Here is a 14,112-nt window from a genome sequence, read left to right as displayed (position 1 = left end):
GGCACCATATCAACTGCGAGAGCAGGTACCAGCAAGCCCAGGCGGAGCAGCTGGAGCTGGAGCGCAGAGACACGGTGAGCCTCTACCAGAGGACCCTGGAGCAAAGGGCCAAGAAATCGGGCACGGGCGGCGGCGGGAGTAGCAAACAGCAGCATCAGAGCAAACAGCAACAAGATGCCGAGTCTGCCACGGCCGAGCAGAGGAACCACACTCTGATCATGGTAAGGGATGGATGGGGAGGGGGCTGTCGCTGTCCGCTGGAGTTTTGACTTGGCTGAACTGGAGGAGGTCTGACTTTGGGGGAGGGGGGTGTGGAGAGGGGCTTAGCGAAAGCAAAGGGGCGGCGAGTGAACTTTACTCAGATTCAGTGGGGGACAGGACCCCAGCGTCTTTCGCAGAGTGCATGTCAGAGACATCTTGGGGGCGGTAAGGGCTGGCTTAGTCCCCGAGTTCTTAAGACTGTAAAAATACGGCGGGGTGGGGGGGGGGAGGAGAAACTTTTCCATGAGAGCTGAGACCATTATTCGTTTTCATAAGAGAAATATTTCTAAAATACCCCCCCCTCCCCAACCCACTCCACCCCAGCTTGTTAGATCCACTAGGGGAAGGGAGAAATTGACATAGCCCTGCCCTGCCGGCTCAGTTAGCCCCGAAGAAGAGAACGGAGAGAGTATGGAGCCTGTAATGGAGCAGCCCCCCTGGGTTTTTACAAAGTCTTCAGAGTTTTGTGAATCAGCTTTGAAATGGGAGCGAAAAAGTGCGAGTGCGCGCGCGCGTTGCAGGGCTGCGGGCTGCCTCTTTACACCCAGCAGCAGGGAAAGGTAAGAAATGGCTTTCCCAGGCTGGAGCGGCAGCAGGAAGAAAAGTTGGCAGGTTTCTCGCCTCAGCGGCCAGACCGTGCAGCAGCCCCAGCCACTCACTCAGCTGAAGCTCTTGTTAAAGTTTCCTGGGGTTTAAGAGGCTTAGAGAACAGCGAAGGGGGCGGGGGCTGAGCCGCCAGCCCCGGACCGGCAGCGTAACTGCAAGCAGGAAGGGGAGTTTCCATTCCCACTCCCAGCCTGCCCCGCTGTGAGGACGGAATAATACCAGTGGGTGCTGCTGGCTGGGGCGGGCGGGGACCTGTTCTCGGCCTGAGCAGGTTTTCGCGACGAGTCTGAATCTCGTGCGTCCCAGCCAGCAGCACTTGCACCGAGCGCGGGAGGACGAGCCTCCTCTCCCGCTGCATCCCGCGCGTGCTGCCGGCGGGCGGGCGGGCGGCGGCTCCTCGCACGGCGCTAGCTAGCGCGCCTGGCCGGGGCCGCGCTGCGGCGGGAGGGAGCCGCGGTTTACAAGCCGCGCACGTCCCGCCCCTGCCCTGGGAGGCTCCGGCGGGCGGCGCTGCGAGGAGCCGCCGCTGCGCTCCCTCCCTGGGGCTGGAGCCTGCGTGCGGCTGGGGTCGGTGGCCGTGACAAAGCGGCGGGAGGGCGGGGCTGTCGCTCTTTCCCCGGCCGGCGCCCCACACGTGAAGAGGGGCCCGTGTGTTTATCTTGGGCTGTACCAGCCGGCCTCCCCTTCCTTCCCCTCCGGGGCTGGCTCCGCCCAAACCCGCAGGCGGCACCTTCCCTCCCCCCCTCCATCGCCCTCGGCTGCTCCCTCCCAGGGACCGAGGCGCTTTGTCCGCCGCGCAACCCGCTGCGTTACGAAGTAGCCGGAAAACTAGGAGGTGGTGGGGGAATTAGCCGCCCAGCCCAGCCCGGCCCGGCAGGGAGGGCAGACGAGAGCTTCCCCCCGCCCCGGCGGCACCAAACAGCGGTCGGGGGAAGAGCTGCCCTGACCGCCTGGTGGGCCTGGCTCGTGTGCGGCATTGGGGGGGGAGATGAGACTGGAAGACAGAGAGACTCGCGCAGTCTGTCTCCGGGGCGAGAGAGACTCGCAGGGAAGCATCATCTCAGTCTCCCCCACCCAGGGGAACACGTACAGGAGGCAGACAGGAAGAGAGAGAGAGCCACACACACAGGGAGAGGGAGAGGTTCTTGCTTTGCAAACAGGAAGCTGAAAACCCACTGTAGCTTTCCTGATACTACCAAAAATACCACCCAACCATGTCTCTGCAAACCCTCCTCCCCTTCCTCCGGGGCTCCTTCCTTGCCACAGGATTGAGGCGCTTAAATACTCCCTTAATTCGAGTTCATTTCTCAGCTCAGCTGTTCAGTTTATTTTGTTTCTAGTCAAGCAGCCTCTGTAGATCCTGGGATTTGGTTTGCCTTTCACAAAATACACTCTCCATTTTGCTAATCGACAGGCTGTGGGAGGGATTTTAACCTCAGAGGGTAAGAGTCTTTCTGGGGGTTCATGGCTCCAGAAAATTATAATGTAGTATGGCTGGGTAAACATTGTCATCACAATTACCGCCTTACTTCTTTTGACTGGGTTCTTAGGCACCTAAGAGCTTCCAAGAGCTTGTAGTGACTCCCCTTCCAAAACTCCACCAAAGCACCAAACCCTAGGGTTTTCATTTATGCTCTTCCCTTCTAGTTTGGCTTTGCATGGAATATGTAGGACAGTATCAAAAGGATGTTTTGATGATTGTGAATGTCGTGACACAAAGTGACAAAAGCCAAGAAACTCAGTTACAACCCACACATCATAATGTGCCTCATGTTGAAAAACTTCAAAAGAGACAGTGGTTTAATGTAGTGGTGGAGTTAACAATGGATTTAATGGCTAAGATAAAACTAGATTTTCCTGTTCAATCATATAATTTAAATGTATTTTTGTGTGAAATACCCTTAATTTTTATTTTAAAAAGATAAATTTTGACATATTTGCTAAAAATAATAAAAAATAGGCCTAGTCTCATCAAGTTAAACATTTGTAAATAATTGTTATGTCAAAGACTGGGGACAAATTCTGCTTTGTTTTACTCACAGAATATTACTGGTGAGTTTTGCCCAAAGACTGAAAATGTGCTGTGGTCTATAGTATGTCTAATATGCACTTTAAAGAGTTATATTTTCAATCTGATAAAAGTCACATTTCAGACTTTACAATCTTTCTTTAGAGCTGTGTGTGTGTTTCAGTTGTGGAGAAAATATCAAATAATCACTTGCCAAGTTTATGTTTCATATGTCTGGCATATTTTTAATTACAAAAACTATACAAAGTTGTTTAGGTGTTTTGTGTTTTTTTGGCATGTGAAAATAGGTAGACTTTTTTTTTTTTTTTTTCCCCCCTTGACGTGATAAACTTCAACTGAGAATTTGTTAAATTCCAAATGGAAGTAAGGAAGGAAGTTTTAAATCTTTCAAAAATAGGAGATTGCAGTGGAAACACTGATACAATCTTGTGTTTCGCCTAATATTTTACAGTGTAGCACTGTCTATACACAGGGCCATTATTCAGTTCAGACCACAGATTGGGTTGCAGATTTTGAAAGTGATCTCATCATTAGAGAAATTATCTATCAGTATCATGTAGTAAACAAATGCAGGAGGGAATATTACTTCTGTCTTGTTGCTATTGTTGTTTTATTCTGCTCATTACTTAAAATCTCGCTCATATCAAGTGAAGGAGACAGTCCAAGGAAAAGCTAGTATTTTTCAGTGTTTCCCTCCCCTTGTTTCTTTGCAAATTCACTAACGCTGGGGGAGGAGGAGTGATTGTGCTGGTTCAAGGCAACTGGGAGGAAGCGTGGTACCAGTCCAACCCTCCCACCAGATGGTGCTGACCCACACACTGATCTGCCCTTCAGCAAGATGGACAGCAAATGTCAAGGTTTTGAAATGTTTATTGTCATTTAAAGACATGCATCCTGATTTTATTGTTTTGAGGGAGTAAAAATCTTCCAACATTTAAGATGCTTCTCATCATCTCCACAATTTACACCAATACACCCTGTTCCTAAACTCAGGGGAGGGATTTATGCAATTTGTACTGTTAAGAGATTTTGAAGACTGCTATTATCACTGAATGGCTGTTTTAAAATAGTAACAAGGAACCCAGGAGTGTAGAAATCATCATACTGGATTAGATTTGTGGTCTACCTAGATCTCTGATGCTTCTGAGGAAGTGCACAAAAAGGGCCAGGAATAACCTGCTACAGGGAAAGTTTCCTCCTAACCCCAAATAGCTAGAAATTATTTTATACCCTGAAACATGAGGAGTAGAAAATAGTTATGACAACTGGGAATGGGCAGAGGTATACAATTTTCACTTGATGAATTTTGGCTATGAAGTCTCTTAAGTCTTATTGACAACTTTGTTTTTTAAATTTTTAACTTGGGTAGAACAGTATATAGATGTGAAATTCAGAAACAGTGTATAGGCATTGAAAACTTTGGATGCACACAAAACTTTGAATTATTTGTAAATGAATTAAAAGTACTTTTATTTTTCCCAGTTCAACCTGGCTAAGGCCAAAGTTGTTTTCTTTGCCTCTGAGCTGGATTATTTGAATGCAGTTCTAGTTAGCTTTTCAAAGAAAGTACTGAGGAAAATTGCAGCCCATCCAAAACTCTGCTGCTCATCTTCAGACTCGTTCCAGGAAACATTAACACATTGTTCCCACTGCATTGATGGCAAGATTCTTCTGGCTCTTCATCCATGTTAGTTGGTGAACTTTGTTCAGTGTTACAAACCATCTTGAACTCTTTACTCTGCCAAGTTAAACCACCTCTGTATCTTATCCCATTGTACTGCTGTTCTTGGATGATGGATTTATAATTCATTCATTGAAATGCTACTCAGATAACTATCATACTGATTTTCTTATACTCATTTATTAGAATCTTAACTTTACACTGGGGTTTAAGTATGTTGGAATTTACATTGTTCTATTTTAAAGTCCTTCAAGACTTTTTTATTAAAATAAGATGCATATATCTAACATTGATTCATTGTTATCATATTGACAAGGAATCCCAACGACTGAGGTCTAAGAATCAAAGAAGATGCAGAGCTAGAATTAAGCATCATAATAAATACAAAATGTTATTCAGATCGTAGAAATTAGTGACAGAAGTCAAATGACTTATTTGATCATATTTTTTATTTCCCTGCCAAGACAGACTATGCCAATTTAGAGTTAGTTTAGAGTAGTTAAAACATGACTTACAAATACAGTATCTTCCAGTACTGCTTTTCACACTCCCTGGGATAGTGCATTGCTAACAGAAGTTAAAAATCTTGTCATTCTTCCACTTGAGGTAACGGAGATGAGCAGGCTCACTATTTCAGCTGACGTGGCACAGGAGCAAAATGATAGGCACAAAAACAAGAATCAGGTTAGTTGAAGGGGGTTTTCTTCTACTCTGGAAATATTCCATCACTAAACAGAGTTTTTTCAAGAGGACTTTTCCCCTTGTTGAAATAGGCATATGAAAATCAGGACTGCCTTGTTTATCTTTGTGATGTTTCTGTAGATACCACTGTTAGTGGAGTGAATAACTGTTAAACATTGCATATGATTGCTTTCAATCCTGGTAGGAAAGTTGGATTTTTAAGCATATATCTGTTACATTAAACATTTGTTTGTGTACATGTACAAACACATCTCCTCTTCAAATCTTGATTCCTTCTCCCCTCCTCCCCCCCCCCATTGTAATATAATTTATTAAACTTTCTTCAGGGTACCAGCTATATACAATTTATACTACAGGAATTGTACCTTTCTCTACCACCACACAGATGAAAATGAAGAGCAGACATTTTCCACAGAAGGTCAAATGCTGCAGTCTTTTCAGTCTTTACTCGGTGATGACTAAGTAGGAACTTTAAGATTAAGCCAATAGCAGACATAATGAGCCATATCTGATCTCACTTGCACTGAGGTATTCATAAGTAAGGTCTAGTCTACACTAAAAAGTTAGGTTGACCCAGCTATATCAATCAAGAGTGTGCAAAATCCACACCCCGGCGCGACATAGTTAAGCCAACCTAACCTCTAGTGCAGACACTGCTGGGCTGACGGAAGAATTCCTCCATCAACCTGGCTGCTGCCTCTTGGGGAGATGGATTAAGTACAGCAACAGGAGAACCCCTCCCATCAGCACGGGTAGTGTCTATACTGAAGCACTACAACGGTGCAGCTGCAGCTGTGCCACTGTAGCATTTCAAGTGTAAACAAGCCCCAATCTATTGAAATCAGTGAAATGATACTGGTAAAACTGGTATGAGACCAGAATCAGGCCCAAGGTCTGCAGCGCTCCTTCATTTAATTTGCAACTGGGAAGGAGTGATTGTACTATTGAAGTAGAACTCATTTTGCTGTCTCTCAAAGGGTGGATTTTTGTTTCTTCCTCTAGTGGCTCCTCTGTCAGATTCTTGGCTATCCCACCTTCTCCCAGTTTTTCTTCTCTGTCTTGTACCACCTAATACTTGCCGCTCCAGTGTGATCATCATCCTTTGGGACAGAAGGACGGGGTGTGATCTCCTTTTGCTGCGAGTCAGCACAACAGGTTTTCCCTTAACAGTCAGACAGGATGGCTGTTTGGAGTGATGCTGGGCAATGCCTTGAGTACTCCTCGTCTCTTGTGGCCTGTCCACACACTGATAGATGTCTTTTTAAAATGTATTAGCTAATGTTTTAACTCACATGTTTATAAACCCTAGTGTAGACAGGGCAAGTTGTATTTGAATGTGTTAGCTGGTCACGTTGAACCCTAGGCTTTTAACATAAGTCTTCACTGCCTTGTATGCATGAGAGTTTAGGCTTTGTCTAGACTAAGAAGAGTGGCTGAGCTTCTGCTGAGGCCACAACTGACAAATTGAGCTAAAGGTTTTACCTTTTATCTGTGCTTGGAAAATTGATCAAATTTAGTTTGCACTTAGCTACCTTGTGTTATGCTAAGCCTGAGCTAATGTAACCTTTACCTTCATCCAAGACAAGGCCCCAGAACACATTACAGTAGTTAGAACATGCTAGCTGACAGCACACCTTTTGTCCTAGTCAAGTAAACCCCTGCATCTTACAATGTTTCAGTTTAAAGCGTGTGTATGTGCTTTTCCATTCTTTCACACAAACACTGGGATTATAGGAGGGGCTTTAAAAATCTTTGAAGATGTCATAGTTAAATTTCACTTAAACAAAACAAGACACTAAGGGTGTGTCTACGTTGAACACTTCTTTTGGCAGTGTGCAAGGCATGGCGCCCCCAGCATGGATATAGATAGCAAAGTAGACTCTGAGACATGGGTTATGTAAATAAAGACATGTCTGAGGGATGTTGTGTGTGTACCTGACTACATGCTGTACACAGCTTTCTACTTCTGTTTACACTGCTCTTTTTAGCTATGTAGCGTCCTGCTGCATCCCTGCTGCTGGAGTCTTTCCCCAGAAAAGACTCCCTCAGAGGGTAAAGGCTCTGGCAGTGGAAAGGCTTTGCCAAATCCCTGCTTTTGGAGCCCTGCCCCCACAGCAGGGAATGACTCCGGTAGTGGGGACAGGCTCTGGCAAGGGGGATGCTGCAGGGAAAGACTCCGGCAGCAAGCCTTTCCCTGCTGCCTCCCTTCTGCCAGAACCTGTCACTGACACATGCAGCTACATAGCACAGTGTGGACACAGCCTGCTTTTCATGTTGGTGTGTAGCTACACAGAACTCTACATGCTGCCGCCAGTGATGTGCAGTATAGATGTAGCCTATGGGTATGTCTACACTGCAAGTGAAAGGTGTGACTGTAGCATGGGTAGGCACATCCATGCTAGCTTTAATCTAGCATAGTGTCAGCATAGATTTGGTGGCATCAGCTTCCACATGGGCTAGCAACCAGAGTAGGTTCCTGGAGGGCTTGTACTCTGATTGCTATCTACATAGCTATTGTTACCTATGCTATCTAGATCAAAGCTAGCGTGGGCATGCCTACCCATCCTGCTGTCACACCTTCTTTTGCAGTGTAGACAATACCCTAGGACTTGAATATAGCATTTTGTTATTTATGCTTTAATGGGTGTGATTTATGTGAGAGATGCTTTGGTTTAATGGTTCAAGCACGGGTTTGAGAGCCAGTTACTCCTGACTTTCATTCCCTGCAGAGCAGAATTAATAAATTGTTCTGCTTTGAGGTGTGAGACTTGATATATCCACTCCTGGGCCAGAGCCAAAAAGCACGGATAGACTTGAAACCCGTTACTGGTCAGAGATTTCACAAACCATCAGGATACTCTGTGGGAATTTGAGAATTTCAGCTCTTTAGTAGCATACAGGTATTTGGTTCTAGCCCTTGTTTGTCTACAAAGTGAACCATAAAATCATATCATTGGGATTACTCTCTTGCTTCCCTCATACACACTTCAGTTCCAAAATTATTTTAGCAGTTGCTTCTATATCTCAAAAATCACTAGAGCCAGCAACCAGTGCTGTAGTTGTTTGCCTTCTGCAAGATTGGAACACATTTTTTAAATGGGCTAAGCTAAATTATCTGTGTTTAACTCTTGACAGTTCATAAGATATCAACTGACATGGCAGGCGGGAGGAGAGAGGGTACACAAGATGGTAATACCATATACAATTATTTTGATCACTGATATTTTATGATCTAGGCATATTTTTGGTGAACCATCACAAATGCTGTCAGGGCCACTACACTTTTCTAAACATTGGTCCTGAAAGAAAAAATGGATCCTTGTGGCTCTGCCACTAGCTCCCTCTGTGACATTGGGCCAGTCACATATAATCTGGTGAATAGTGAGGGCTACCTTTGCCATTATTTTGTGTAAGGATTACTGATTGTTTTCATTTTCTTTTCTGTTTGGTTATGTGTCTGTGCATGTACAGTTCTTTAAAGATGTTGTGGATTGCACTTTTGTGTTGTTTTTTATACTTGACACCAGGTCTGGGGTTTGTTTCAGCATTGGGGTATGTTTCCTTTTGAATATTCTTGTTAGTTAAAGCACTCAGAGACATTCAGGTATGAGCATCTAACTAAATAACTAAAAATGTATAATTTAAAACTTATTATGGTTCTCATATTCTTTTGAAAGTGACGTAGAAGTTTGTAGGATACTAAGTGTTTTTCATCATGAATCATTGTATTTCCAAACTTAATGTTGGTTGTACTCTTATTGCTGAATGCTATTTGTGAGACTAGCAAGAAACAAGTGTCATACCTGTTTTAATAACTGTTTAACTAATAACACAAAATGTTTAACATTTTAATATTAGATGTACCAGCTTTTCATTCTGTTTTGTTAATTATTTTGGGAAGTGGTTTATGAGCACTCTCTCAGGGGCCTTACACTGCTAAGGTCACAGATGACATCATATCAGCCACCAACATCAATAGCAGCAGAACTGCCAAATGTAATTGAAAGCTTAACAAATAATGTACCTTTTATTAATAGTGACAAGTGCTTTTTACCTTCTGAACTTTTAAACTCATGGGCTGAACAAACTAGATATAGTTTCCCTTTAAGATTGCCTCCTTTTATATTCACTTTATTGCATCACATAAAATGTAGATTGACATGGACATATAAATGTCTCACCAGGTTTAATTGACACGGTGATAAAAATGGGCCCAGCTATGGGAACCTTCTGTCTACAGTAGGGTCCCCATGAACATTGACACTGGTGCTGCTAAACTGGTGGTAGCAGACCTGGCCTTTGCTGTCTGCTTTTTTTTGTATTTTCCACACAACCCCGGAACACACAGTTAAAGGCAATTTTTAGCATATGACTTTAAAAATAACTGGATTTGTTTTTTTTAAGATATGGTCATGAAGAATATGTCATACTTTCCCCATAAAATGTAATTTTTCAAGACTGTTTTCCTTAAGGGTAGGAAGGTATTCCCCATCCCTGTGTTGCAATGCTCAGTATCGCAGTTTCTAACTTATCACAGGAACAACACTGCAATCTACAGAGCCTGAGTTAGGTGCTTAGGCTCCTATACAGTGAATGGAGAGGATAGGTGCCTGAAAATGGGATCCACAAAGCCAGCATAGCAAATGGGAAGCCACCTAAGCTAGCCAGTAGGAGATGCTAAGCCTGGCGCTTCTCACGGAGATAGGTGCTTAAATCTGGGCTGCAGGGCAATACGTATCTCTGCTAGTGATCCATGAACTGGGGGAAGATCGGTATTCAGCTACTTAAGTTGCGTGTGTGGGTCAAAACAAAATGGGGAGGTGGACAAGGACCCTCCCTTATAACCTGTAGCCTAGTGGATAGGGTACTCACTCAGAATGTGAGAGACCCCTTGGTTCAAGTCCCCCCTCCAGAGGGAGTGAAGGGATTTGCCACCTCTCAGGTGAGCGCCCAAACCACTAGACTAGAGAATAATTCTGACAGTCATTGCCCCAATTAATATTTCATTATTCAATTAAAGTGAAACAATTTCAATAGGAGAGATTAACAGAGATCCACATAAACATATTCTAGTGGCTAGGGCACTCATCTGTGAGGTGGCTGATCCCTGTTCAAATCTCTTCTCCCGCTCAGGAAGAGGAGGGCTTGAACTGGGAATCGCCCACATCCTGGGCGAGTACCCTGTCCACGGGGCTACAGAAAGCTCATTCTTGGCTCTAAACTTGTCTGAGGGACCCAATCAGGTAGATGGCCTCTGAATACACCTACAGGATCAGGCCCCCAACATGCAACATAGATGGCTCGGCTGAATGACTGTCTTCCCCAGTTTTGAAATGCTCTGGGGTTTAGATGAGAAATAGGCCTCCGGATGCCTATTGTGAGGCAGCAGTGGATATGCCTAGAGGCAAAAATTTAGGCGCAGATTGAATTTAGGTGGCAGCTGGCCAGCAGTTCTGTGGATCACAGTGATGCCTAAAAAAAGGACCCGGGCACTTGCATATCTTTGTGGCTCACACCCTGTGTTCTTTCACTGCCCTATATCACATTTTTCCATCTTTTTGGCAGCGGAGGACTGAATTTAATTACCATTGAAGTCTGTCAATGTTGCTTTAAAATTGGCTGAAGGTGTTGCTGTTGGGGTACATGAGACTGATTCCTTCTACTTCCAGACTTCAGGCTCCTATTCTAGTGTGCCAAGCTGCTACTAGGCTGTAATATTTCAGGGTTTATAAAATGATCATAGCTTCATTTTCCTCCAGGCTTGAGATTCAAACAAACAAACAAACCCCTTAACCCCTACAATTAAGATTCTGTAGCTTGTCATCTTTTTGCTCTTTGCCTCTTTTACATAGTTTAGGAATATTTAGTGCAGTGGTTCCCAACCTTTTTGGCTCGAGGTCCACGGATATAATTTTTACAGCCCCTTCCTCTCCCCAATGCAGCCAGAGAGGAGTTCATCAAGGAGGTTGCCTCCCTTCTTGCTGATTTCCCATCCCTCTGGCTGCAACAGGGAAACCACACGCGTCCTGTAGCCCCATGTGCTCCACCTGGGTCCCTAGGCAGTGGCTCCCTTCTGCAGCCAGAGGGACGGGAGATCAATGCTCCCCTCCCTCTGGCTCCAGCAGGGACCCCAGCGCCTAGGGACCCAGTTGGGGCATTTTCTCCTGCTCCCTGCTACAGCCAGGGGGGAGGGGAGCACTGATCTCCAATTCCCTTGGCTGCAGCAAGGAGCTGGCACCGGTCTTTTAGCCCCACGGCCATGTGCTCTGCTTAGGTCCTTAGGCAGTGGCTCCCTTATGCAGCCAGCGGGAGTGGCGTGCCACTTTGAAAGCCCCTGTGAGCCACTTTTGGCTCACAGGCCACAGATTGGGAACCACTAATTTAATGCCTGCTCATACAGGCCTTAAACAACTGATTTCAGTTTTCCTTGAGTAAGGACTACAAGATTGGGCCCTTACATTATATGAACCCCGGGATTTATCATTTAACACTAAAGAGCCAACATTATATATATATACATATATTAGGTCCATTTTGTGCACCCCAACTTCTTTTCTCTTTTCTTTTGGTTCACATTTCTAATCAATTGTGGGGAATTTAGCTCTTTCTCCCAGTGTGTAATCTAAAGGTAGGTGGTTTTGGCAGATGACTGGCTAGAAAAGGTATTGCAGGTGTTGTTTGTCTTTAATCACTTAAGGTATTTCCTTACATCATTATATGCAGATCAGCACCTAACTCAGGATAGGAATTGTAACATTTCCATACTACTTCTTTTCATGAAGAGTGTTGTGCTCACATATTCTCTAGTGTTTGTTTAAGAAAATGACTTTTAAAAAAGTAATTTAGCTAGGAATAATTGTGGCGGAATAGCAGAAAACAAAATTTTAATTTTAACCATGAATTTCCAAAGGAATTTATATTTATCAATGAAGTAGATGGCTGAGATTCTGGATTCTGATCTGAGTTCCATTCCAATACACTGTTGAGGCTGTTGGGAAAGCTGTCATAAATTTAAATAATCCCATTTAAAAAGTTTGTTTTGGCAAACTGTATCTGTAACCATAACATGTATTTTTAATTTGCATTGAACCAGGTAATGGGTACTTTGAAGACTACAGCAGGCTTACACTTCTGAGTGTAGACTTCTGTAGCTGAGGGACGGCCACATTGTTTGAGCTCCAAATTGGTTGGAGCATTTCTGGCATGTAATCCATGATTGGATTTGAAGTAATGGTTCAAAATAATCCCTAGCTCCTTCTATTAAGGTAAATTTGAGGGCTCAGCTTGGAGTCTGTGCATTGGGAAATATGTTTGAATTGGTTCCACTAGGTGTGTGGACAGGCATGCTGCTGTTAGAATGCAATGCTTGTTCCTTCTTTGATGGCAGGAATAGTTTGTGTTACTGGTTTGGCAGGCTGAATATTTATCATTCGGATTGTCGCAGTTTCCCAAACTCATCTGAGAGGATTAAATTTACAGTGTTTCACCAGTCATCACCTTGGGGGCATTAGTTGGTACCTTTTACTAAAAGTTCAAGTTTGCTTAACTAGAGTGCTGTATTTTGAGAAATAAAGGTATTAACTTTGGTGTAATGCTTACTTTTTTCTAATGAGGTTTCACACAGTTTTGAAAAGAGAAGCGGGGAGGGGGATTCTTTGAAATAGTTATTATGCTTCTCTTTCCCATTTTATTTGTTCCTAGCTTTTTCTATTATATCTGTGCAGTGAATTGGGAGGGAGAGATGACTATGTTTGGTGCTGTTTCAGGAGAGAAAGGTGGTGTGAAAAAAGGGGGAACAAGAGGTACAAGGGGGAAGAAGTCAAGTGCATTTTCTATGGAAAGAACTACAGCACAAATAGAGGACAAATCATAATATGAGGAATTCTTAACAAAGGCTAGGATGCACAACCTCATGTATGTACCAGGCCATAGGTACAAGAGGATCTGTGTCCTGCTATCCCTGAGATGTGTTCTTCATAATTTGATCTTTGTTCTTCTTTTTTCCCGCTCAATGATATTTCTGTTGTTGGAAATGCCTGCAGTGGGGAGTGATAATGGACATTTGTGAAAGCAGAGCCGCAAAAATAAAATTGATTTGACTAGTGGTGTTAAAAGGTTTTCCCAGCCTCAGCTATTGCGTTAAAAATCCATGTGATTCCCTAGCTGCAGCCAGAGGTGGAACCCAAGACATTAGTATATGCTGCTCTTTAAGTTGTCTTGGACCTTTGAATATGAGGAATAGCCTGTCCTTTTGTTAGTCAAAATTCTACACAGTTTGAGCAACTGGGAATGAACTATTCTCCCAATTGTGGTTAGCTTGTCTTTCTTTCCCCCTTTCTTTTTTTACCATAAAGTTCATGTCATTTCAATTTATGGATAAGAGTGCACATTTGCCTACCAATCTTATTTACAATAGATAAGAACAGTATTCTGACATACAGGCACCCAAACAATGCTCCATCAGTATAGCTCAATAAGACAACTTCTTTCCACCTCCTAAAATGCTATCCATCTTAGCCTCTCTGTCACTCTGCTTTTCAACCCCACTAATTACCAACCTTAGTAAAAACCTGAAAATAAAGATAGGTCTTTGGGGACCTCCCTTAGTGGTTAGATGAGATGGTTCTTTCTGCAGGAATTTAACTGGCAGTGGAATATTTAGACAGTTTTATATAGACAGCTGTGCAGAGTGACGTAGATTTTGTCACTGTCAGTCTCAGCATTCGGACCTCCTGGGGGTACTGATACAAGTATCTGTGAGAAGGAGGAAGGACCAGAATGATGATATGAGTGGTGAGGAGGGCTGGGGAGAACACTACATGGGCAAAGTGTG

This window comes from Emydura macquarii, unplaced genomic scaffold, assembly GCF_026122565.2.
Source record: "Emydura macquarii macquarii isolate MOO-44397 ecotype Brisbane River unplaced genomic scaffold, CSIRO-AGI_Emac_v2 contig_2834, whole genome shotgun sequence".
Taxonomy (NCBI): Eukaryota; Metazoa; Chordata; order Testudines; family Chelidae; genus Emydura; species Emydura macquarii.
Note: the sequence above shows the minus strand (reverse complement) of the source record.